Source organism: Protopterus annectens, chromosome 1.part0 (assembly GCF_019279795.1).
Source record: "Protopterus annectens isolate FY-2018-M chromosome 1.part0, PAN1.0, whole genome shotgun sequence".
Classification (NCBI taxonomy): Eukaryota; Metazoa; Chordata; order Ceratodontiformes; family Protopteridae; genus Protopterus; species Protopterus annectens.
In genome coordinates, this window is record NC_056725.1 from 931,111,832 (window position 1) to 931,139,235 (window position 27,404).

Sequence of the window (27,404 nt, forward strand, 5' to 3'; positions counted from 1 at the left end):
TGCCACTGGGGATTCTTCAAATGGGTAACTGGGGCAAGAGACCTTTAAATTGAGCAGACATCCCTGCTTCCATTCAGTCCTGTTCTGCTGGAAATCCTATCAAGAAAACGAAAAGATAACTTCATCAGTATAACAGTTTTTATTACTGTTTAGTCAAGATGAGGAACTCAGCAGGCCTTGCATGCAGTAAATCCTTTTTTTTGTTTAGGGGAGGAATTCAAGCACTGTGCTCGTATAGAAAAAAATATGCTCTCTGGTAGGACTGTGGAGTGCATGGCCCTACCTAGGTCTGGAAATGATTGATGCATTTATGCAAACCAGCTGTCCCCAGGTGTGCTGTCTGTCTCTGGCCTCAGACAGAGAGAGACAAAACATGGAGTAGGCTCAAAAGATTAGAGCTTCACATTCATTACCTACATAAAGACTCATTAGTCTTCAACATATTGTGGGAGGGAGGGTGTGCTGTACTGTTGAGTATGCCATCCTTTGGATGAGACGTTAAACCTAAGTTCCATCTGCCTAATTTGGTGGAGGCTCAAGAGTATATACGGATCCATGGCACTTAACAGAGAGTAGGAGTGCGACAATTATAACACTTGATAACTGACAAAAACTATAAACTCAGACCGTGTGGGTATTTCCATATTTAAATACAAAAATAAAAACTCTGTAAAATTATTCCAGTTTTTTGACATGAGCACAATTTAATCTTTTAAATGCTTCTTGCACCCCCCTTTTTGTTTTACAACTTCCATTTTTCCTTTTCTTGCTGTGGTGTAAAAATTCTGATTGCTACAACTATCATTTCACATTTTTTTAATTTCCTTATAGTGCCCTCTATATATCAACTTCAAGTCAGACATTCTTTTTGTTCCCCAAATTTTGCTAGCTTCTAACTAGAAGCCTTGAATTTCTTTTCATTCTTCAATGATGTGCCTTTTCATCTCCTCAGCTTGGTGGGTGTTTAATAGCAAGCTCTAGTTGAAATCCAACTCGCTGTCTAGTACTTTCTCACATTGGCCTAACCTGCTCTTTACAGCTCTTATTTTCAACTAAAATGTTTTGCCATGGATCTACAGTATAATAATGTCATTATACACCCCCGGATTCACGAATCCTCCTTTTAAGTCTTACTCAGAGGCTGCAGTTGAACGGTATGACGTCAGAGTGCCACGAATATGCATGAGGGCACGCTGACCCAACCGTAATTCATACATGGACCGTGTAAGAAAGCAGGGGGCGTGTCCGACTGCAGAGTAGTCTAAATGCCCACGTCCCTGCAAGTGATTGAAAAGTAAAAGCAAATACACAAGAGCGAGTCCGCTCAAATGTCCTTGCACCCAACACCACACTCCCTGACATTGTAAACCCCCATCACAGTTATAAAAAGTTAATTTTATTTTTTTAAATACCCGGAATAGCTGCCTGTATTTGCGCAGGTGTGCCCATTGCTTAGCTAGAGTTAGCAATTCTGACATGGAAGAGCATAAGAAAGAATGTTTATGCAAATCACACCAAATAGCAATAGTGTAATGGTAGGGCATTCGCACAAAGAAGAGGCATTCACGGTTCGAGTCCCACCACTCCCCTTCGTATTTATTTTTAAATCAGTATATGAAATAATACCAGACAAAAATATGTGTAAATAGTAGTAAAACGCAGTGAAATGGCCAATGTATCAGTGAACAAAATATTTTAAATGATCCTGATATATAATTGCTTGCAGCTAAGCAGCGCTTCACCCAGTGCAATAAAGTTGCCCATAGTTTAATAACTGTTAACCTAGCGCAGTAGAGGTGCCCATAGCGAAATAGAGCTTTAACCAGCGCAGTCTGTTTGTGCGGACGTGCGCGCCGTGCCAACCAGGGCACCGTAGGGCACAGAGGAGCAACGTAGAGCAAAGCTACTTAAATGCAGCCACACCCTGTAGTCTGTGTGGACAGTATGAAAATAAAATGAATGACTAGGTTCGAACCCAGGACACTGTGCATCACAAGCAAAGTACAGAACCACTTAGCCATGATAACTTAGGGGAAACCACCACTGTTAACAGACATATACTTACTAATGGTAGTTTAACCATTACTAAGCAGGTCAGCAGTTAGCCGAGAATTAAAAAAAAAGGCCAATCACAAAGTGCGGGAAATGCGGCATATTTAAGCCTCATAGGCGGGAGTAGATGCCATAACTGATAGTAGCTCACATCTGCAGTTAGAATGGCTGGTGTCAGAGAGGGAACACGCTTCCGAGCGCAATGTTAGGGCATCGAGGAGTCGAAATACATGGTTTGGCTCCTTGTCCACCATCATGAGTCAAGACTCCTGCAGGGCCAGTTCCAAGGGACGGAGTACAAGGCAGAGGCTTGGAACCGGTTAGCTCATGTCCTCACCAGTGCCACAGGCGTTCCTCGGACTGGTGAGCGGGTCCGTCACCACCATGCAGACCTGAAGAGACGGAAGCAGGACCGCCTGAACCAATGGATACAGGAGGCCCGTGGGATGCAGAATGCCCCGCAACTGAGTATGTAGCCATGGAATGCAGTATGTAAGAATTGATAATTCAGTTTGTATAACGGATAGGTATGTCTCAATATCCCTTCATTTACTTTACAGCTGCAGGTGACCATGCTGCGAATCAGCAAGCCTATGCTGATAGGCTGCAAAGGCTGCGCCACCAGGCAGGTTAGTGATCATTCTACATGTATTGTTATATAAAATATGGGAGAGAGCATGAAAGAAAGTGTTGTTGTCCAATAATACAGCCATAAAATTGCCTGTATAAGTCCTCTGCATGTACTGTCAGATAAAAATTTCAGTTGGGCAGAAAAAAAGAGTGCAATAACCCATTAAGAAAGGTAACGTATGTCTGGAATACTATCTCTGCAGGCACTGTCATATAAAATAAGTGAGTGAGCCTGAAAAAAGAGTGTTCTAACCTATTAATAAAGGTGTAATATGTCTTGAACATGTCTGACACATGCACCGTTAAAACAAATAAAGGAGCGAGCTTGTGGAAAAGTGTGTAATGCCATTAATAAAGGTCTAAAACCCGGAGTGTGTCTGTGTCACAGAGTTTGAAATATTGTTGTACCCTTGCATTATACAAATAGTACTGTTTGAAAAAGTGCTGGCAACCCAGAGTTGTGCAGTCCCATATAAAGTGGGTGATGGAAGTGCAAGTAGCTGTGAAGCATATATACAGTCCGCAACAGTCAGTTACTGGCTGGCATGCATAAGTAAATCTGGCACACGTGTAGCATGTTAGTTTATCCCCAGAAATGTGAGTGTGCGTCAAGAAATGCAGGGTTCTGTACAAATCAAAGTGAAAATGTCATGTGAAAACATCCCAGATATGTAGATAAAGAAATAGAAATGCAATCAAGAAATATGTAGCAGTAACATCTGCATCCTGGACAGTTAGTATGTCAGATATAGGTCAGGCATATATTGGACTGGCCAAACCCATTACACAACCTAATGTATGGTGGCAAGTGTAATATATGTAGGGGATAGACATCTACAGTCACTAGGAATGTAGTGTAGACTAAAAGGTAATTATAAGATGTTAACCAAGGTTTTTTTCTACACCCTACTGTATGTGCATAAACCATGCAATTCCACACCTCAATGGGTATGTGTAATCTTAAAATTTGTTGGGAAATATGTCCTATTCTATAAATATTTGCATTCACGTTGATGCATGTGCCCTAACACCACAATCATGGTGGCCTGTTGCTACCAAACATCCCTGCATGCCATTGGAATATCCACTGTGGTTCAATATATGCATGTGTTATGCTTGCTGTTCAACTGTTAGAACCTTGGTGTGTTGGGTTAATGAGAATATTACTGCTTGCTGTTACAACTAATCTGGAATGTTGTTGTTTATGTTGTAATTAAACACACCTAATCACAGAACGTATGGGAAGGCCAGTCCCAGCGGACCCACCTGTCCCTCCTCAGCCGGCGAGTGCACCTGGCAACAGCAGTTCCGGTGCCCAGCCCAGGCTCCCCTCCTCTGTTGGTCCTGTGCTACCTTTGGGTGGAAGCGCTGCAGGGGATGGGCTCGTCCCCCCGTGCAAGCGTGGGCGGAGAAGGGCCACCTGTCACCCTTCGAAGGGTTCGGGTTGTGGTGTGTAGGGAGATCCAGCATTCAGTCGCTGATCCCGTACGCCAGCTCAAGGCGAGAGTGGCGTGTCTCACGGGTGAGCCTGCCCGACCTACGCAGCCCCCAACACAGCCACCCTCGGGGCTGTGAAGGTGCAGTGGTGACTGCCCATGGATGGGGATCTCAGTTCCACTGTTATCTGTGGGCTCATGGGCTTGCGATTTCCAAACATCTGACCCCGTCAATTGTGTTCAACCACCCCATGTGTCATACACCGCCCTTGTATGCGTCTTGTCTGTTTACCTCCCCGGACATACCTACTTCCTCTACCTCACTTCCCACTCTCACCTGAAAAAAAAAGGGGGGCAGTCTGTACCCACAAAAAATTACGCCCCATACATAGCTGCTCATTTTGCACACATGTCCATTGGACATGTAAACTGACAATTATAGTTGGCAGTACAGCATACTTTGTTGTCCTCACCCCTCTCCCAGGGGTGGAAGGTTTCAAATATCACTCCAAATTTATTGCTTATGGACAGCTGTTGCTGGTAAAGAAATGGGCAGCTATGGACCTTTCCTGCACATCCCAAGCTTGTTTTACATACTGTCTGTCCCTCTTTGTGCCCCCTTTTTCACCACTTTCCTATCTCCCCATTTTCTTTTCTTTAAAAGAAATTAGCACGGGGGTTAGCAGGAGTAAGCACTTTTAAGCAGTAATAAGCGGGTTTAAGCAAGTGTGCACATGTGCGCTTAGCTAAGCGTTGCGCAAACCTGCTTACAACTGCCTTAAAAGTGCCTTAGTCACTCTATGGCAGGGCCCTTGTTCTGCTGAGCAGCAAAAGAAAAAAACTCTGCCAGTCTCAAACCCCAGACCATTGACACAATAGACTGCATGAATTACCACTAAGCCAATATATTATGCATTACAATGAGGGAATGGAAATGGAAATCAGGAATGGTATAACACAAATCCTGTTCTGTGGGTCTTTACCAGCAGTTGTTGTGGAATTGCATAACAAGACTGTGAAAGGAGAACCAGCCATCCTAGCAGTGAATAATGTTACAGTAGCACCTTACAAACACCACACAGTATCAGACCAGGATAAATACTGGCCACAGGAATACAGTGCAATAACCACATTTGTATGGCAGTTAATTGTGTAAGTCAGAAATAAAGTACGTACTCCCATGTATCCTGTGTTAGCATTTGGAGGGATGAGTACATGTCTACACTGAGAAGTGTGTACTGGAAGCAGCAACATTCAGGTTTGAGTACAGCATGCATATAACTGGCTACAACCCTAGCTTCAGATAAGAGACCTATACCAACCTTCTGACTGACAAAATGGTGTCCAGAGCAAACAAGCATGGGCCCCACCTTGGACAGCTGAAAGGGCTACACCTACCTAACGTAGCAGTTGGCTGCAATCACAGTGAGTAATGCAATCACCACACAGCAGGCTGCATGCAATTACTGAATGGTGGGCAGCAGTTGGTGCAGAGGCTGTCACATGCACAAGTGCAGATACCTAGAAAAGCAGGCTGTAACTGCAGTCCACACATGCAATTCTATCATTGCAGGTGCTGGGAGATAGAGAGAGAGACAGACGGAGACACAACAGAGAGAGAAACTGAGACATAACCGAAATAGAGGGGGAAAACCCAAAACAAACAACCAAAAAAAAAACCTACAAAACCGTAACACGTGGAGCAGGGAAATACAAAGGTAAGGTATGTAACTCACATGTATGTGTTTGCATGTAGTAGATGTTCCTGAAGAGTACTCTACACACTGCAAATCATCCATGTGTGGCAGCAGTACATATCTATCTGTATCTGCACATGTGCATAGGGCAAGGGACATACTGCAACTGTTAATGAAGGGTGGACCGATATCTGTCAAGGTTGATATATGCATATATCTATGTAGGTCGTAGTGTGTGGCCTAGAAAACAGCATGCAGTGCTGATATGTCATGTGGTGGTTAAATGCTGTGGGACTGATTTGTCAGATCTGCTGTGTTACAGCCAGTGAGGCCTGCTAATGCTGCATGGGCTGAGGACACCCGCATGCATTCTGCACAACACTGTGCAATGTAATCACATAACTGTACATCCCTCAACTGTCGCATAAGTGATATCCCCACCACGAAAGGTGGACTGTACATGTGCCTATATGTACATCCATGTGTACAGCAATGGATGTGTGTGTATGTATGTATGTGTGTGTGTGTATATGTATGTATATGTATGTATATGTATATATATATATATATATATATATATATATATATATATATATATATATATTAGCCATATAGAGGGAGAGACAGAGTAACACGGGGTCTTATGTACTGCAACAGGTGTGTGGTGACAAAGGCATGGACTGAAGTGTTGATACTGCAGTGCCATTCCTCCTTTCCAAAACACTGTACCCATTAACTACCACATAGGTAGAGATCTACCTAACAGTGAAGGTGTGATAAGGGAACATGGGACACAGGTGGACAGTAGCCTCCTCTTTGATGAAGACAGTGCCACACTACACCTGTAATCAGTCTTTGTGTTATGTGTCATGACAACAGGTGTGTCATCTATAGAAATATAGGGCAGTGTTCCCCGCTACCCATCACAATGCCCTGTATGGTATGTACCTCACATGACAACTACATCAGGTGAAAAGGCCACAGACATACCTCCGAAAGAGTAATACTGGCCGCAAACAGATGCCCTATGTAGACTGACTCACAAAACCACATCTACACTGTATTGCATACTGGCCACACAGATGTGACCTCTGCCGGACATAGAGGTATGTCACACCCATAGCTGGGTGACCACCACCATGGCAACATATCACAATCCCTCCGGGATACACGCTTTAGGGCCCTAAACCTTGTCAGCTCACTAAACAGCACATGCTGGAGGGATAGGCTCCCATCTCAGAGATATGCCATACACCGGAATAGACCACCTAGCAATAGCAAACAAGGCTCCTCATTAGCAGTCGTCATAAATACACCTGATGATTGTGTGGGAGATTGGTAATACACCCCAGGAAACACCTCTGTGGTTCTGGTTGGCAGGGGCAAGTGAAATCGAAGTACATGTGTGTCAAAGGCCAGGGTAGCATATGGCTAGGCTGCCGTAGGCCCTAGGGCCAACAGCATATTGCCTACCTATGACACTATGCACTCACACATGTACTCAATGCAATACTTGCTATGTGAGGTTGAATAAGTGTAACGATGAATATGTACAAGGTCTGTAAAGGTGTGATAGCTTAGTGTGAAGTTGTATCTGACCTGGTAGTGTCTATCCTAGCTGTGAGGACAGCAGATGATGTGTAATGTACTGTTAGGCAGACATAGTAGTACGGCATATGATGTGACGTAGTTCCTTGTTGACGAACGTGGTTCTCATTGTAGGCTAAAGCAATACATGTATGCTTAGTGAGTGGTACTGCTGGTGAATCCAACTCCCATATGAACTGTAGTACTACCAGAAGCTGTAGGCCTAAACAGCACAGTATGGTGTGTGTTCACATTGCTTGGAAACACTGTCATCTGTGTTTCCTGTAGTCTGCACAGAGGACAAAACTCAGGCATAAGGGTGTTTAAGTAGTGGCACACAGTACTGTATGTATACAGGTAATGCTAATCTGTGTTGGCATACAGTGGTGTGTTGTATGTTTGTCTGATGTGTGTGTAATCATGCCTGTACAATGGCTGCAATCATATGTGTGTGTTACAGGGTATACGTGTGTATACAGCAACATACATACTCTGTTATAGCAGTATGCCACCTATAGTAACAACTGTACACATCTGTTAGGCAGGGCTATGGCATCAGTGACTAGAGTGGTTGACTGGCACTACTGTATCTGTACTTTACATCCATTGCAATGGATAACATCTCTGTTTGTGCATTGGTGTGATATACACCTCTGTCTTGAGGTTGTGCAATGTGTCACAAACAGTGTGTCGGGTACTGTTGTATAGTGGTGTGATATATAGTGTGTGCCAGGCACTGTTAGTTAGTTGTGGCCTGAGAACCAATAAGTGGTATTGAATGTGTGTAATCTCGGACAGACAGTAGGATGGTATATATGTCAGTAAAGGGATATCTGTGGTTAAAGGTGTAAAGTGTGCCACAGGGCTCGCTCACACATATTGTTCATATCTTTTTCAGCCAGATGGCCCACCAACGCAATCCATTATACACAGTGGATGAGGAATAGGTGATACTACAAAGCCTATTGCAGCAGTACACTATGCTGTTCTCCAGAAGCAGCCAGCAGGACCGGACTGCATTGTGGCAGGAATTTGTTCGTCAGGTAAATTACATAGGCATGCATAACCGGACATATGAGCAGGTACGCCATCACTGCAGTGATTTAATTAGACATGTCCAGCGGTGTGCATCTGATATCCAAAGACAACAGCATGCCACAGGTGGTGGGGTGGCCATTCATCCCCCCCTCACCAGAGTGGAGGAGCTGCTCCTAAGCATGGTGGCTCCTGGACAACAGCAACATCAACCTCTGACATGTGTTGTCATGGAGGCCGGACCCACCCAGCACGCCCACCCGGAGCAAGCAGGTAACCTGCCCAATCTGTAGATGACCGTTAACTGTACTGTTAGATTATGTCTACGTGAGATGTGTACTGTGTGTTTAGCAGTTCTGCTGCCTAGTGTTGTGCAATACTGATATTTCAAATAATATCTCTACACCTGTGACTGTTGACTGTTGTTATACTGCAGTTTAGCATACCCACTGTAGCAATGCCGCAGTTGTGGCCACTGACAACTCTCTCATATTCTCGTAGGTCCCTCTGGTGTGACAGCAGGGCAGCCGATCCATGTTGGTGAGTGTCTTATAACTGCAATGTTGGTAATGAAATATGCATGTCATAGGTGAGTTGTAGGCCGTGTACACGTAACACACCTATGCATAATGCATGCTGTGCATGTTTGCTGTAAGACGTTGCACAGCTCAGTAATGTTAGTAGCTGCCTCACTTACATGCAGTACACAGAGCATAAGACACAGTTGTGGCAACCCCGTACTGCACATTGGATAGGCATAGTTGCAACACCTGTACACAACATAACATGTTTATCATGCGCAGTACACAACGACATGCTACATATGGCGTAACCACACACCCGCTGTAAGGTCACACCTCAGTATCCCACATGTCATCCACACACACATGATGTACCTCAGGGGTAGAGGCCTATCATGGGGCTGTGCAACACTCAATACATAACACAGTCATGTTAGGCAATGCTCCCTATTGGGCACCTCATACACCCATGTACAAAGTGGCTGTGTAATAGTGAACGTAGCCACGGCACTGCAGTTCAGGTACAGCATGCTAGACATTGGGTCTGTCGCACAGTAATAGCCGTGAGTGACCACAAGATGCTTGATGATGGCACATGGTAGTACACCCCATCCAGTTACAGTGACCACAGTACTACACATAATGGTCTTTGCTTTGCACTTCATTGTTGTGTGTGTGCAAACATATGCACCTATACACAATATGCATATCGTGTTGTGTGTGTGCTTACATATGCCTGTATACACAATATGCACAGCTGTCGCCATCTGTACAAAAAGTCACATATATGTCCTGGAATGCTATTGGGTGTATAGGTCACATGACGCACATTGGGTATGTGTGGTGTTTAATGTTGCAGTCATGTAGCATGCCATGTCATGGCTGGCACCGACATATCTGCAATATGTCCCACACTCACCATAACCACTGTACAATGGCCATGTCGAGCATTGGGATTCCTTCATTGCATGCATTTGCTATACCTGTGCCAACTATTAGTCGCTATGGACACAGACACTGTAAGCAGACATGGCAGTCTGTGTCACACAGATAACACATGCAGCCATGGTATGTATACCATTGAGTGATGGTGCACAGGACATTGCAGAGCAGATAATATTTACACAGCAATGTTGTGTACATGTACACTTTGTGTTCCAGGGTGTAGACAATCACTGAACAACTACACACATGCATCACAGCCATGTATAATGTCATTAAATAGGGCCGTTAACATTTGCACTGCATGGTCTTGAGCAACACATTCTGCATGCTGACACGTGTGAGGTGACAGTTTGCCTTGTGATGCTGTCACCCACTATTGTGTATGTGTTGGATTGCTTGTGTGTGTGTGTGTGTGTGTGTGTGTGTGTGTGTGTGTGTGTGTGTGTGCGCGCGCTGTGGTGAGCAGTGTATTTGTGTGCATGTGTGCTAACATCATGTACAGATTGTGAAGTGTGTTTCCTGTCTTCCTTCCACAGGTGCTGAGTTAGGGGTGTCTGAATGCAGCAGGGAACCTGATGTCACTGCCACTAATAGTGGAGATGATGAGACATGTTTTGTGGTACAGGAGGGTCCGTCGTTGGTCCACCAATCGACAGTACACAGTGTTCAACCTCATCTATGCACACACTCATACTGTGCCAATACATCCCTCATCGCCAATGGCCTTAGCTGAGGGACGGCATACAGTCGGCATTGACTAGGAGAGTGTGGTACCCATGGCACGTGCATCCCCCTCACAGCAGCTATAGCCAGATTACTGGAACGGTACCACATAGGCAGATGTCCAGGGGTTCTCGGGGGAACAACACTGTTCGTATTGCCCCTAGCAGATGTGCCCCCAGAGGTATTACAACCTCCAGTATGTTCCGGGCTGTAATACAGGCACAGGCACGTATGGAACGGTACACCCAACAGGGACTAAGGGCGCAGAGGGCCCATTACACTGCTGTCAATGACAGCATCTGTGACCTTGCCGGTGCCATCTGGAATTACACCGAGGTCATTGATAGCCATTGGAGGGAGACATTAGATGTCCTCCACAGTGTGTTAGCCATGAGCCAGGACCATGCATGATGGATGGGAAGCCGATGCAGACGCATGCCGGCAACAGCATCAGCTGGCAGTCGTCGCGGATGGACCACGGATCACAGCCGCTCCCGTAGTGGCAGTACCAGCCCCAGCAATGCTGGGGCTGGCCTGTCCATTGACCATCCTACTAGACCACGTGCACGTGGCACTGGCCAGTCCCAGCAGGGACATGGGTCCAGTCATCATACCTCTGCCTCTGATGATAGCACCCAGTCAGTGTTGGTACCCGATACTGCCCGTAACACCCCTGCCAGGCACAGGTACCGTGTCCGTGGCCAGCGACAGTGATCTGTACGGCCTAGCAGGTACAGTCTGTGGCTGTCCCACAACCGCCCGTATATGTTAGTCACATGGTGGAGTTGTGTGCATGCAGACACACACACATTAACCAAACAACTAGGGCTCACACATACACACACACATTGCATCAACATTGGCCCATGCTGTACTGTTGTCCTTCACACGCATACACAGACATGTCGATTGGATGGGTCAGTGTTGGACTTTGGCAAACCAACAACACACCCTGTGCATATGATGACACCTGTGCCACTTCCTGTCATCCGTCACATTGCCCGTCATATTGATGCAGGAATAGGCTAACATAGTTCTGATGCACAGGGCGACATTATAGCAGTGTAGCAATAGTAGCAAGTTGCCAACAGGAAAGTGTACTGATATCCTTGTAGGTATATCTGAGCAGGCAGTATGCATCACAGCTCTGATAATCATTGTAGCATTGTTTATACCAGTGTTAGGTCTGAGTATGTATTGTCCACCCATGTGCCACTTGGCTGAAGTGTACAGTGTTGCCAGCATGTGTTAGTGAGTGGACAGTATGTGTGTGATGTGTGCATTACAAATTAGCAGGTGTACATCTGTGAACATGGTGTGTGTGTACTGTCTGCATGTACGTGCATAGTGGATACATGGGATGTGCGACACACCGTGTTGTACACATTAACATCTCATGGTATCTTTCGATGGCCAGTATGCATTCTACTACAGATATGTACTAACATGGGTACACGTGTGTATGACATGGGTTGACACTATGCTGTGGGTGATGCTGTCGATATGTCAATGGTCTGCAGTCTGGTAGTATACACCACCTCAACAGCATGACTATAACCAATCATTAGATGATGTACTGACAAATGACACACAGTTGTAGGGAACTCCGTAACGGTTGGATCCTTCCGGTACTATACTATAACAGTAACCAGTGGTATTGACCGCCACACGTTCCTGGGACCACACCTGTGTGGCATATAGCCCTCTTAGGTACATGCAAACACACACTAGGGATATGTCCATCCACATCTGGAAATGCATGCATTGGCCTACACTGCATTCCCTGGATGGGACACATATCCTGCACAACGGTATCATATAGACAAATACCTGTTGTCCAATACATGCTGTATAGTCGTAAGCCGACTATGGCATAGTCACTCACATTTACTAGACATACTATCCCGACAGTACCACATAGGTGGTGGCCCTCAACATGTATGTTGGGTACCAATGTGTACAGACAGACACGTGTTATGTCATCTGTCCCTTGGTGTCCACATATCCATAGGTATTGGGTCCATCGGTGTTTCACATAACACATTAGGGGCCTGCATGCATATCCACAGGGCTGTTGTACACCTATAATGACTGTCCATTACTGCCAGTCATTGTGTATAAACATGTGTGACATATACCCCAGGCAATTGCCCTCACTCACAGTACTCTATAATACGTGTCATGGGTGTGTGTGGCACAGATGACCTTGGCCACAGATGACCTTGGCCACGGATCACTACAGTGGCCGGGCTTGTCGCATACATACATATGTGACCTATGGTCTGAGAAGCAGTGGCACAATCTTTCGAAAAACAAATGTATTCATGTAGTATGCAGGCTTCACACCTATGTACTGATTGAGGTCACATGTACACATATTCATTTGCCACGCAGATACCCGATGTGTGCAATGCACATACTGTTTTAATCCTATGTCCTACTGTAGTAAAAGCAAAACCCACACTGCATTGACCACCTGTGGCACACACACACACACACACACACACACACTCAGTGTTTGCAGGATTCAAACCCCTACCTATGTTATGATACTAGAGAGATATGCATTAACACAGCGTGCTATATGCTTTACTGGGTGGTTTCTGTTCACCTGATACATTTGTAGGATGCTGACATCATCAGACATTCCAAAGAGGAATGTGCTTCTTTTAATGTGTTTTCCCAGTCTCCAAAAAGGCTACTCCTGTCAAAGGAAATCACACGCATACACCACACACACACACACACACACACACACACACACACACACACTGTCAGCACTTGCAGGATTCAACCCCCTACCTAACTGTGTTATGATACTAGAGAGATACGCATTAACACGGCGCGCTATATGCTTTACTGGGTGGTTTCTGTTCTCCTGGTATATTTGCAGGATGCTGACATCATCCGAATGGATATGGGAATGTGTGTGCGCTTTCTTTTATGCAATCCCAAGAGTGATCCATGTGGGTCGGCAGGTATCAACAGCTTGAACAGGACCCTGTGAGTCGCACCTTGTGTAATCTATCTGTGGACACATTGACATTCCTTCATATGTCAACACATATCTATGCACAGATTGTTGGTTTTGTGGATACGACATGTGTCTGTGATGTTGATGAAGAGCTATGCAAAGTCTATGTGGGACGTGTAGCTCTGTTCAGTGATGTATGTCCTGGGTAGCTGCCTTGCAAACGGTGTAGCTTGTTTGGGAACCATGATCTGCACATGAACATACCACAGTTGGTAGGGTTATGTGTTTGTCGGCTTCCAATAGCTCTGTTTATGACTTCAGCCACGATGCACTCCATGGCCTTGCAGATCAGACTTTATAGGCTTACTGGACTTTACTTCCCATGGTGTGTTGTGCACCCACACTTGTGGGGAGTGCCATATGTTGCTGTAACACATTCAACGGTTCCAGACCCTGTGGAGTGGGTGAGGCTCAACAGACTGTTCAGGTGCAGGGTCTGTTTGTTCTGTAGAGCATGCATGACACATATTGGGAACCATTGTAATCCAATTGCTGCCATGCTTTTGGCTTTGTGGTGAGCTGGTCAGCCATTCTACACGTGATATCTCCTGGTATGATGTCAGGGACTATAGTCAGTGGGAGGTGGTTATGTATATATGGGCCTGTCTGACAGGAATTCAGCATTGTCAGTAAGATACAGTTGGCCCTGACTCAGGACATATGAGTGTTCATTACTATTTATGACATAGCTGAAGGACATGTCATGATTCTCAGTCTGGACTCCTTTTCAGCTCTTTACAAAACACCAACAAACCTGAGCACTAATCCCGGTTATACTCTTTTACACACTTAACACCTTACTGATCCTTTGTGACCAGGCTACAGAGTATGTCATCATAATATACTGGCATGTCCAGGGGTTGGTTTTGTGTGTACTCTCCAGTCCAGCTAGTGAATGTTGTGGTTATGACAGTGTCACATCTGCCTCATGTACACAGACAACCCTCTCCTCCTCCCAACACACTCGGATATATGTGAGAGATGCAACAATATTTTCATACAGGAGGCTGAGCTCTCTCGACCCATGAATGGCATGGTCTATCAGGTGGTGAAGGTGACCACACACACCACATATCAGTCTCACATACACCGATAGTAACAGCAATCAAGCCACAGTATCACACATACACATACTCGGAAGCTCTACATACACTCTGCCTAAGCAGCAGAGACCTCCAAAGCAGACACACAAACAACTGCTACCCCACTACAATACCCACATATCACATAGTTCACAATGTCAGTGTGTCACACAGTCACTGCCCTTCGGGCTAAACAACACACCTGATACACTTGTAATGGGTGACACTTAATGTCAGACACACTGACATCCCACTCACCAGGCCAAACAAGGGAATAGTCACTTTGAGCTGTCTCTCAGGTGCCAGGATCCGCCACATAACGCATGCACTCAGGTCACTCCAAAGCAAGTCCAGGACTGGCTCCATCATTGTCCATGCTGGTGCGTACAACCTCAGACGTTCCTCCCTGGACCACATGACATGATACATAGAGGAACACTCTGATCATGTAGCCCAGGCCAGTATGACCCTGACCTTGTCTAGCATCTTACACTCACCAAGTATGATGTCTCAGTATACCAACAAACTGATCACGTTTAACAGTTGGATAACATATTGGTGTTATTCAAAGGGGATACAGTGTCTGTCAGCCTGGGATGACATGCTCGACATGCCACGTAGCTTCCCTATGGACAGCTTGCACCTGTCACCCTTGGACTTTGGAATACTGGCTAAGGCACTTGCTGCCACCATACTGCCTTATTTAAGCGGGGCTCAAAAGACAGACCCACCTCCATAGACACAGAGTACATGACACTGAGGGTAATGCTGCTCAACACCAGATGTATTTACCCTCACATTGACCACACTCAGGAATCTCCTCAGTTTGGAGAATAGCAATATCTGTGCACTAACAGACACATGGTTCAGGCTCCCACATGCACACCAGCACTACCAGGTTATATTTCGTACCATGCTTTCTGACCGCATAACTCGGAATGGCCAACACAAATAGGGGGAGTATCCATATACATCACAGATGCACATACCTCCGGGTTGGTAGCACTGCACAAAGCATCAGAGACCATACATATGCACCGAACATTGTGCAAATCTGCCTTTTGGTTTGTTGCCTGCTACAGACCACACTCTCAAACTCAGCGACCACACTCATCTTTCCGGGGAACACTGGACAATATGACGGTCTCCCCAAACACCATTATATTGGGTGACGTCAAATACACACACACTGACTGGGGATAGTACTCGGGCCCGAACACCCTCACCCAACAGTTGCTACAATTTGTAAACTTGTATGCTATGGCACAACTGGTCACCACACCCACAAGAGGGGACAACATATATTGGACGTTATCATCACCAACATGGGGACTCTATGTTCCACACCTGCGATATACCCCTCATTGGTAAGGACATAACATACTTTATCTCACTGGACATCCATATCCCGTCCCCACACCCATCCTGGGTAATCTTGGTGAACTTCCCAAAAGCAAATGTCACACTTCTCCATACCACAGTGGTATCCTTCAGAGACCCTGGGTCAGTGGTAAGTATGGCTCAGACTGTTGAATCCTTTACATACACAGTCTATGGACTCCTAGTGGACTGCATGGATTGTGCTATCCAAAATAACACCTGGATTCACTCCTCCAATAGCAGGGGACCTGTCTGGTGGACCCCGGCCATTGATACGCTATACAACAAAAGGAGGAAGCTACTACATGATAGAGCACAATCCCAGACAGGGAAGGCATCTCTGATCTGTACAAGCAGACAGCTACAATCACTCGTGTATTTATGTCCGACCCGCTTCTAACGGACAATTGCACCAGACACATTGGACGCTCACAAGGCCTTCTTCAGTTAATTCAGGTACCTGGCTGGACACTCACTGATATGCTGTGTGTTACTGCATACTGACTGAACATACCCTGAACCCACGGACCTTGCCAACATCCTGGCAAACAGGTTCAATGTAGATGCCCCCCCATCCCCCCACAGACCTTGCCAACATCCTGGCAAACAGGTTCAATGTAGATGTCCCCCCCCCTCCCTAAGGAGGTACTGTCTATCCCAACAGAGTGTAACCTCCTTGACATCATGAATAAACAGGTGAGTGCTGCCCTCCCCACATAGGACAACTTGGCATCAATGGGACCAGACAGTGTCCCGGCCTGTGTTGTACACGGCCTTCATGACAGACGTAACCCTCACATTACGTCACTGTTAGATATCCGGGTTACTGCACGATTTCTACCCACTGAATGGCTTACAGCGATAGTGGTCCCGCTCCACTGAATACTGCCATAACAGACAACAGACAATATTGGCCTGTAGGGCTAACTAGCCTGTTCTGCAAAGTTATGGAGTGTATTGTAATGGGACTCGTGCACATAGACATGGGAAACCTACAGACACTGGGTCCTACACATTACAGCATTGTTGTGGGCAGATCTTGCCTGTTGGACCTGTTTGTATTCTTTAAACAGTTACCAGGTCCATCAGTGTTGGGATTGGTGTCCACACAGCCTGCCTGGACCTTGCACAACCCTAACACAATACCCCACACGGCCATTATGCATAGGCTCACCGGCATCAATATAGACACATATCTCACACGATGGATTGCTACCTGGATCAGGGATAGCACCCACATGCTCAGTGTTGCAGGTGTCATGTCTGACTATACACCAGTTACACATGGCATTCCACAAGGCTCAGTCCTGGGACCTCTCTTGTTCAGTATATATTTGTGTGATGTACAGGCTATCACAGGAGGGATATGGCTGCCCATGTTCGCAGATGACTGCAAACTGGGTGCCATAATCAACTCTCCAGCTGGCAAATGCATACTCATATAGGGTCTCACAGAGATAGGATGACTGGTGTCCGAGCCATGGCCTATGGCTACATGCCATTAGTTGCATAGTCATCCCCTTTGAGAATCACAACATGACCACACATTACCACTTAGGTAGTAATCCATTACATACGGTAGTAGTTGTTACGGGTTTGGGGACACGACCTGTTCGTACTTTCGCCTTTGACAATCACATTGCCAAAGTGGTTAGACAGTACTTCTACATAGCTCACCATATCCCACATGGTTTCACATGTTGAGCACGTGTGGTCATTGTTCCCCTATACTCATCACAACCATGCTTGGTTACTATGCCACATTTGGGTTGTACCTTACCCGACACCTGCAGCAACTGTAATGGCCACAAATGTTAACTCAAGTAGATGTAGGGACTCACACGGATGCCCTGCACAGTTCAGATACAGTAACTCCAGCTCTACTCAGTCACTTACCACCTACACGGATGCATTGTGTGCCTGTAGTTTATGGCAATATCTGACCCAGAATTAAAGGACATGCTCCACCTCAGGATATCCAACTCCCTTGGAGCTACACACTCCAGGCACAGATGTTGATGGGATATGCTGGGGAGACAGATTATTATCCGTAAGGCTCCACTCACTGCAGAGTGTAGTCTCAGTTTTGCATAAGCAGAGCCACCCACTGACCACCTACAGGTGACATCTTGACAAGTGGATGGGTGATCGTATGTGTACCCATGGGATATCCTGGGTCCCTGCTAGACAGAGGCACAATGCACTACTATTCACGGGTACAGTGTTCTGATTTGACTGGTTTGCAGCAGCCAAACACACTCTCTCTGGCTATGCTTGAACATGCCGTAGGGCAGATAGCCTAGTATCAACCTCTGAACCTATGAAAATGTTCATGATGCACAATGTTTATTGCTGATACTGTTTGCAGGTTTTTATCATCTTTGCTTTCCCAGTTTCTATGAACTGCTTCTGTATCTGCAGAACATATTTGATTATGACAGGGTTCCACTATATTATATACGTGTCTGTTGTCATACAAGTGTGTGCACAGGGCAGATTGCTGGATAGTGAGAGGTTCCTGGGTTAACACATGCAACTGCCTGATATGTGTGGCCCACTGCTGTACTCCAACATGGCCTAAGTGTGTGAGCATGCCCAGTTCAGACTGTTGGTGTTCTGTTGCCTGACATTTGTCTCGTGTATTCGTGTGTGAGCATGCCCAGTGTGACCTTTCAGTATGTTGCTGTCTGAGATCCACTACATTTGTTGATGTATGTGTACATGTCCGATATTAACATTTCTACTGTGTGTGTTGAAAGTCAGGTTCTATTCTTACTGCAGGACTCACCTTTGTGTCATAACTCGACAGGGATTATGCTGTGCCTGCAGGGTTTCCATGGAATACTTTGCATAGACTTATCAACATTTCTTCATACACATCACCACTTATATTTTCATACTGAGCAGACCAGACTGCTTAAGGGCCAGTAGAGCAACTATCACAGCATGTTGGCTTTTGTTCAGCTATGCCCTACTTAGACACAGCTTGTCCAACATTGCTCAATATTAACCATCCTTGCTGGACGTTGGCCAATATTACTCAACATTGACCACATTTGTACTAGTTGGTGTGTGCGATTTGGTTTACATATACTACATGGTGGTAAATGCTGTTTAGCACTGCTTTTATATTGCTTAACACAAGGCAATCATGCCTCAGGTGTTGATGCAGGGCTGCCGATGTCGGGTGCACATACTACATTGCCTATACATGTTTGACCGCAGGTAGTGTCAAAGTAGGCATCCCTTTTACTATATGTGCGGGTCAGAGAGAGGTATTTCCAGAGTTCCTACTGAGCCAGTGTATGTGCTATGCGTTGCCTCTTTGCCAAGGCCAGTACATACTGGGCACGCCTCCTTCTGCCTACTGGGGCAGGCTCAGGTTGTTCCTCCAAGTCACGCTCTGCCTGTGATTGCCCTGGCAATGGTGGGGGGCTGTTTGGCCCAGGCCTATGCTGGTCCTGCTGCAGCTGTTTTCACAGGCTCATTATGTAGCATAGCACATACCATGACAATTTGGGTACATGTAGTTGGTGAGTACTGCAAGGCTCCACCAGATGTGTCCAGGCACTGGAACCGTGACTTGAGCAGCCCAAACACATGCTCAATTACATTTCGTGTTTGTGCATGTGCCTCATTATGGCGTTCCTGTTCAGGTGTGTGTGAGTTTCTGATGGGTGTCATCAGCCACGGCTCCAGTGCATAGCCAGCATCCCCCACTAGGTGTCCATGTGGGATGTCCTCCCTGGCAAATGTCTGGTACAGCTGCGTCAGATGCCAGATATGGGAATCACGGTAGCTTCCAGGGCAGCCAGCATACACATTCAGTATTATGCCCTGGGCATCACACACGACCTGGCAGTTGATGGAGGGGAAGCCCTTGCGGTTGAAGTAGACCCTACCCCGCTCACCGGCTGGTGCTTTGATGCGTATGTGCGTGCAGTCTATTGCACCCACTACCTCAGGGTATTCCGCTATTGCACCCACTACCTCAGGGTATTCCGCTATTTGTTGGAAGATACTCGTATTGCTGGCCAATGCCTCACGGGAATTGGGGAAGGATACATGATCACCGACATGCGCTGACATGGCATCCAGGAACTGGTGCAGTACCCGGGATGCTGATGCCTGTGATATTCCCATCATATCACCAGTTGGTCTCTGGAAGGTACCTGTTGCTAATATTCTCAGGCCAACACATACCGTAGTTTCCACTGGGATGGGTTCCCCTCTGTTGGTTCTGTGTGTGAGGCATGGCCTGCACAGCTCAACAATTTGCTGCAAGAGGTCTCTGTCCACTCTATAGCGCTCCACTATCTCCAGCTCATGTAGCCCCTGGTAGGTTACCCTGGGCCTGTACAGTCTTTTCCGTCTCTTCACTGTGGGTTGCCAAGCAGCATTTGCATCATCACCACCCTCAGCATGTTGCATATGTCGCCTTATAACAGCAGTGGCAGCCCCTAACATTTTTTGCCTCTGTACAGCTTTTTCGGTTTTCACTGCTATTAGCTTACTGCAGTGTTGCCGTGTCTCTTGAGAGAAACATAATGGACTGTTGTTTGCAGTGTTTAAGTGCTGGACTGGGCTAGTGTTCTGCCTGGGTAATTGCCTGATTCTGATTGTTTTCACCTGCTAGCTCTGCTAGTACTCCCTGGTAACTTCCCTACTATTTGGTGTGCTTCCATTTTCCTTTCTGTTTCCTCAGGGGGGAGCGCCGCGCGCACACATGCTTACACGGACTAAAACCCTGCTTATTCTTGTTAAAACGCGCGCACACCTGTGCAAACGCGCTTACAACTGTTTACACATCCTTACATATGCTTACATGCACACACACACTGACTTACTCGGGTTTAGTGGCGCGCACATGCACGCTCAGCAAGAAACTTTGGTGTTCTCCACGGCATACACCTTCCATTTCCTAACTTTACCTGGCCTAGCTGTTAACACACCTCTTTCAATAATATGTAATTGTCGGCTGACGCATGACACTTTGCTCCAATGAGCTTCACTCCTTTCATACATACCCTCGTGATGTCACCTATCTTCTACTCTGTTACTCCCCTTATCCTACTCACTCCACTGACTGTGCTCATTTCCTATGTAAACTTGCGATTCACTATCCTAACTCTCATTTGCATAGGATTGCCTACTAATGCTTGGTTACATCTCTTAGACTGAGCTTACCCCCTTAGCAATCTCTACTCTGTGGCCGTGTTGTCTTCAGCCTGCCATTCACTTGCATTATAAATTCATTTTAGCTATAAAATCCACATTTGTGGATCTTAATTTTTAATTTTCTGGTTTTTAGGGCGCAGCGCGTTTGCACGGTGCTGCGCTACGGTTAAACCCCAGAGATCGGGATGAAAGAAAAAAGTTATTTTATTTCTATTTTGCACCACTTCCCATTGCCAATGGCCGTATTTTTGGCCATTGGCATGCTTCCTCCTGTAATTGCATGCTTTTTTTGCAGCTGTCACGGCTCCGTTTTACTATTTGCAGACCTGTACTCCGTTATCAACCGAGTACATTTCTGCAAATAACGCTACTCCTACTCAGGCAGGTTCGGGTTTCCTGGATCGTAAATTTACCTCATTTGCATAGCTTTCACCTGCAATTGAGGTAATTTGCATATCCAAGCCCTGTCCTTGTAGGACTAGTTTAAGGAGCTCTGTTACACGCCCCTACCGGCTCTTCCTGGATCGCTCGGCGATCTTACTTTACTCTTGGACTCCGTGCAAGCCTTCGTGAATCCGGCCCACAGTGTTTTCCTGTCTTACCCAGCATATTCCCAATAAATAATTTCTGTGAATGTATATTCTAGTATTTAAACTTAATAGTTTTTCTTCTCAATTCCCAAATTGGTTTTATTAATCTTGTAAACGTTTCTATACAATTAGAAAACAAATTTAATTATGCTAAGAAAATGATCGACTGGTGGTGTAGGATTGCTAAACTCTTTAATATTCTCTTCTCCAAGAATTTTTCTTAGAAACCCGAGTTATAGAAAACACTACATTTAGTAACGCAGACTTTTTCCAAAGGGGAAACATACAAACTCTTGTCAAATATCCCCCACCCACCCACCCCCAAAACCACCAAATTTATTAAATTTTTTTCATTTGTTGCCTTAATTTTTTTCCCAAAATGTTGTTTTTCCTGAATTCTCTAACTTCATTCCACTGTCTTAACTTTCTCTTCCATATTTAAACTTCATATTGGTATTGTTGAAAGAATATATCCTCTATTTTTATGCATTTCCAACCCCTTTAACTTTGTTCGTATTTAACTGCAACTCAGCAAAATTAAGTTCTTTTCTACCCCGTATACTACTACCTTCAGTTTTTTTCTTCACCACCAGAACCAAATCATTTGTATACACAAATGGTATTGGAAGAAACGCACCCTTAGTCTCCCCTTCTGCTTTTCTTAATTTGCTTGCAACAGTTTGTATGACCAAACTCCTTATTTGAGCAAATAAAAGTCCCACTTGAGGGACACCCTTGTTCCTGTACACACTTTTATTCTCTCAATAAACCATCCATTAACAAATGGCCTCATCCACATATCATATGACATTTTAATCGGTCTGCTTTCTGCTCTAAAAGGTACATCACTAAAGTACTTTTTTTTAACTGCTCCTGATTCACTCTCTCAAATGCTTTTTCTATATCTCCTGCTATCGTTTTACTCTGTTCTTTTAGTCTGACTATACTGTCATATTCTTCATTAAGTCATTGTTACTACAGTATTTTGTACATCTGATACACCAGTACCAGCCAGCTACAAGGTGTATATCTATTCTATGCATGTGCTGGTGAAAAGTCCCTCTGTGCAGTCTTCAGAATGCTTTGTTCATATATGGAGACATCCATCAGCATTGCAAAACATTTTACCCTTTTTTTTTTTTGTTGTAGCCTCCAGGGCTCCGGAAAATAAGTACCCTGTTTAGGATACTTTCTTTTTTATCTGTTAGACAAAAACCCCGGTCTCAAAAAAGTGAGGGTACATCTCTGGGTCTTATCTGTGACTACCATTCTAATAATCTGCCTTATTTAGGGGCTCAGCATGGTTTGATATCCTGTAAAGTCTGTCTGATATTCTGAAGCCACCTGATGATCCGTGACTGTTATTTTGAAAACTTGGTGTGGCAAAGAAGGTTGAAGCTATTAGATTTAGTATTCCCGCATCCACATTTGGAGCTACAAGAACTAGGAATTTTAAAACTCCTGTTTTGACTGCACTGAGTTTTTGGATTTTCTTTATTTGAGTTTTGGGTATTTCCATTACTTGTTTGAGTTTTGGTATTCAGTTTGTTGTATTTTAAACTTTGCAGTAAAACAACTTTTCTCTCTCTCTCTCTCTCTCTCCTTCTTGTAGTCTTTAAAAGTTGGGTAGGATCAAGTTAGGAAGCATTCCTTTTGCATTCATTGATGAAATAGGAATTAGATGTAGCGAATTAGTGGTAGGAATTGCAGAACAGTTCTTAGGTAAGGTATTCGCTTACATTTCTTTTCAACTACAAGAGCGGTTGGGTTTAAAACTACTGTTTTGATTACATCGCATTTTGGACTTTTTCCATTCACCTGCCCAACTATTGTGCTTTTAAACTTGTTGCCTGCTTAGCTGCCTACCCCTACTGTAAGTTTAGAGTTTGAAGCCCCTCTCAGTGCTGTTTCTGCTGGACACTGATTGCTTAAACTGATAAGGCACTGCCATTATACTCTAAAGCTCAAGGTAGCCTGTGTTTCATTTAATCCCATTTCAAGTAGTGCACAGTGCAACATTCATACTGTTGCTCTGAATTGTGTATTGTTCTTTTCTGCATTTTAGATGACTGTAAGCTGGGTGCAATCGCTGAATCCCCCAGATATGTAGGTATCCTCCAACATGCATAGATAACTGGTACCAAAACCATGGACTAAATCTCTGTGCAAAAAAATGCATGTTTGTACCCTTTGGGAGGATAACCACCCCTGCAATTTACAACATTGATACTGGATCTCAGATTAACAGTAACATGAACTTTTGATCACCACGAGTCCATGGTAGTGAGAGAATCCTTCTACACAGCACAACGTATTAGTAATGGCATTGGCATCCAGGTCTAAGGAGAATGTAGTTCAACTATACTCTGTCGTCATTAGACCAATAATCAAGTACAGTGCACTCTTCAGCATGTACCTGACCAGGAGTTTGCAGCAACCGCAGAGGTTCCTCACCGTAATGCGTCCTATGTGGGCCACCTCAAAGCCCTGTCCTTGTACTCTGTCTCCTACAGACTACTGAGGAGTGATATATGCCTAACCTAAAAGGCATTGTCTGATCCAGCCCTGATGGATCTGCTACATATTTGTAAAATGATCAGCACTAGTTACCTGATCTAAGTATCTGGACCTCATCTGTGGCATAAACAAAACTTGTTAGAAGGACAGGTATGTGTGTCTCGAGATTAATCCTTATCTGGAACAGACTCCCCATTCACGTGAAACAGATCTCTTCCCTAAGCCTTTTCAAACTCAGTTTGGAGTGGTGGATGGGAAACTGCAAATTCGTTCTTGGCATGTCACCTGCAGCCCTGGCATCATCTACAAACTGCCCCGTCCACAAGTCATAGGCATATACCAAAGCTGTTCTAGCTTGTAGGCATTGATAATTGGGGGAAATTGGGGCATGAATGGTTAGTCTGAAAAAGGTTGTTGGGCTGTTAAACTGGTAACCTTCAATAATTTTGTGGTGTGCCACCGTGTCATCTGCTTTGGCATATGACCCTTTAGAAAAAAATGTAGAGAGAGTGCGAAAGGAGCAGACCACTCTGGTAGGACATCTGCTTCAAATTCTGAAATGTTGGAATATGGTGAGTAGCTTTTTGCAGCCCTTGTGCATCCATTGGCTTCACCTGGGCCCTTTAGTGCAGCCCTTTTAAATACTGCTATGACCATGGAAAATACATACCCTTGACCACCAGCTTCTCCATTCCATCTCTTCCCTTATCGATTATTTGATATCAACTCCCCTAGAGCCAGTAGCCATTTTTGGAGGGGAAGGTGGTATACACCACATACTTGCGAAGTAAGAGACTGAATGTAGTGGTGTGGAAGTTCATTCTTACCTCAGAAGCCTCAGTCAGATGTCCCATTGAAGTCAATAGAAAATTAAACGTTTATCCCCCTCCCCCCCAGTTCTACGAATGCATTCTCTCAAAAATCTATTATTCAGACTTCTCAATATGCCAGATTCTCCCTTGCTCAATTTGTTAAAAGCTATACAGACCTTCCAGCCAGTACAAATGTCTTCTGCTTTAAAAAGAAAGGAAATGAAAGGAGATGTTTTGGCTGTAGTAGGTTTGGATTATGTCTTTAGATTCCTTCTCCTTCAGACTGAGTCAGATGTGGAAGTTGCACTTTCTCTGACTCCCTTATTGAGGAAATTCCCTTTGATTAAACCATTTCCAAAATGAAGAAATTTTTCATGTGAGAAGAGAGGCAGATTTTCAAGCATGCAGAAAATAAAACCTGTTGCCATTTCCCCATGTGCTTGGAAGTTTAGAGAATGCCTTTGTTTCAGCTTCTTTGTCCTAATTCTTAACCTCTTGCTCCTAAACACTTGCTATATTGGACAGGTTTCAGGACTTGCATGTTTCTATATGTAAACCTTACTGCTGACCTTGCAGTTATCTTAAGTTTGTTTAGAGAAGGGAGCTAAACTGGCTTCTGCTCCAATCAAAATTTCTCTTCCCCCATTCTACCTCACAAGCAGCTAAGCACTCTTGTTACATTTCATTTGGTTATGATGCAGTAGATGCAACTTCTAAAGCTGCTCCTACTGGTTCTGTCCCCCTTGGGCATATTTGGCTAGTTATTCTTTGGTAGTCCATTTGCTGAAGTCTTCAGGAACATGGAAGTGTGTGTGTGTGTGTGTGTGTGTGTGTGTGTGTGTGTGTGTGTGTGTGTGTGTATATATATATATATATATATATATATATATATATATATATATATATAAAGTCATGCAAGGTATGAAGTAGCTTTTACTCCAACACCTAGATATGACCGAATTTACTCTTCAAAACAAGTTTTTCTTTAGAAGGCAGACTAAAAATGAAAAAAAAAAAAACAGAAGCCACTTCAAGAAGAAATGGCAAGGGAAGTATCGAGACTAAGTAGTTTGCTATTGCTGCTGTGGCCGGGAAACCATCAGCCATATCTTCCCTTGTCCTTCTTCCGTTCCCCTTCCACACCCAACCTTTCTTTCTTCCCACAGAACAGCAGGCAACATTTCTGTCTTCCATTATGGGAAGCAATCACTTCTGACTCTTGAGTTTTGATCATTGTAAGGCGGGGTTACGAGTTCAATGGGATTCTTACCAAACCCCCTTGGCATTCCACAGATTTCAGGGCCAAGAACCTGTGGCTCCAACAATTGTTTTGAATCATCTTTTGCTAGGTGCCATAGAAGGAATTCCTCCACTCCAGTGGAGAATTTGTTTTTATTCAAGACTTAATTGTTTCCAAGAAAGTAGATTGTCGACATATTCTAGATCTCTGCAGGTTAAACCTTTTTGTAATGGTTCCTTGTTTTCAAAATGCTGTCCCTTGTCTTGTTTCTTCTTCACCCAAATGCTGTTCTTGTTGTTCTGAATTTAAAAGATTTTACAAGTCCCTATCCATAGAACTTGCAGAAAATTTGAGTTTCTCTGTCTTGGACATTTCTGTGTTAGTTTACTACTTTACCCTTTGCACGCTATAAAGCATTAAGGTATTCACAGAGTACCTAGTACCAGTCATATCTCTCTGCAGACTCCAAGCATTTCAGATCTGTCCGTATCTAGAGTGTCTGATCAAAGCTGCTCCTACTTCACACCTTGTACAGGTCCTGGATTTTGCTGACAGCCCCTCCTGAAATTTAGGGTTCATTGTCTGTGTAAAGAAATACTCTTGATTACTTTCTTGTCCTTCACTACCTTGGCTGTGGATCTTTTTGCATCTAAGAACCAAAGGGGCTCCACTTCTCTTCACAAGAAAATATTTTTTTCTCCAAAAAACAGTTGAGCTCTTTCATTCCATAGCAACAAATGAACTTTATCATTTGTTGCTATTGAATGAAAGCACTCTGCTGTTTTTGGAATAGAACAGTTTATGAAGATAAGTGAAGGAGTTCCTTTAGTACCCGATTATAAGCTACTGTTGGCAGAAAGATTAAACAAAGTGTACTTTCTGTATCTGGCAAAATTGGAATCTGCCTCTGCAGGGAGTTTCTTTGAGTTCTTGGGGTAATTGATT

The 27,404-nt window shown here is 44.6% G+C and overlaps 1 protein-coding gene across 4 annotated transcripts in view; it reads left to right on the forward strand.

Moving 5' to 3' along the window:
* RNF146 (ring finger protein 146) overlaps window positions 1-27,404 on the forward strand; it is a 79,917-nt gene that overhangs the window by 20,277 nt on the left and 32,236 nt on the right. The window contains exon 2 of one of the 4 annotated variants that reach the window (XM_044064051.1): window positions 8,301-8,445. The exons of 2 other annotated variants lie outside the window; for them this stretch is intronic. The gene's annotated coding sequence lies outside the window, so the exon portion shown is untranslated. Of the gene's footprint in view, window positions 1-8,300; window positions 8,446-8,691; window positions 8,711-27,404 lie in introns of those variants that run through there. One more of the 4 variants, XM_044064036.1, reaches the window with a different exon arrangement.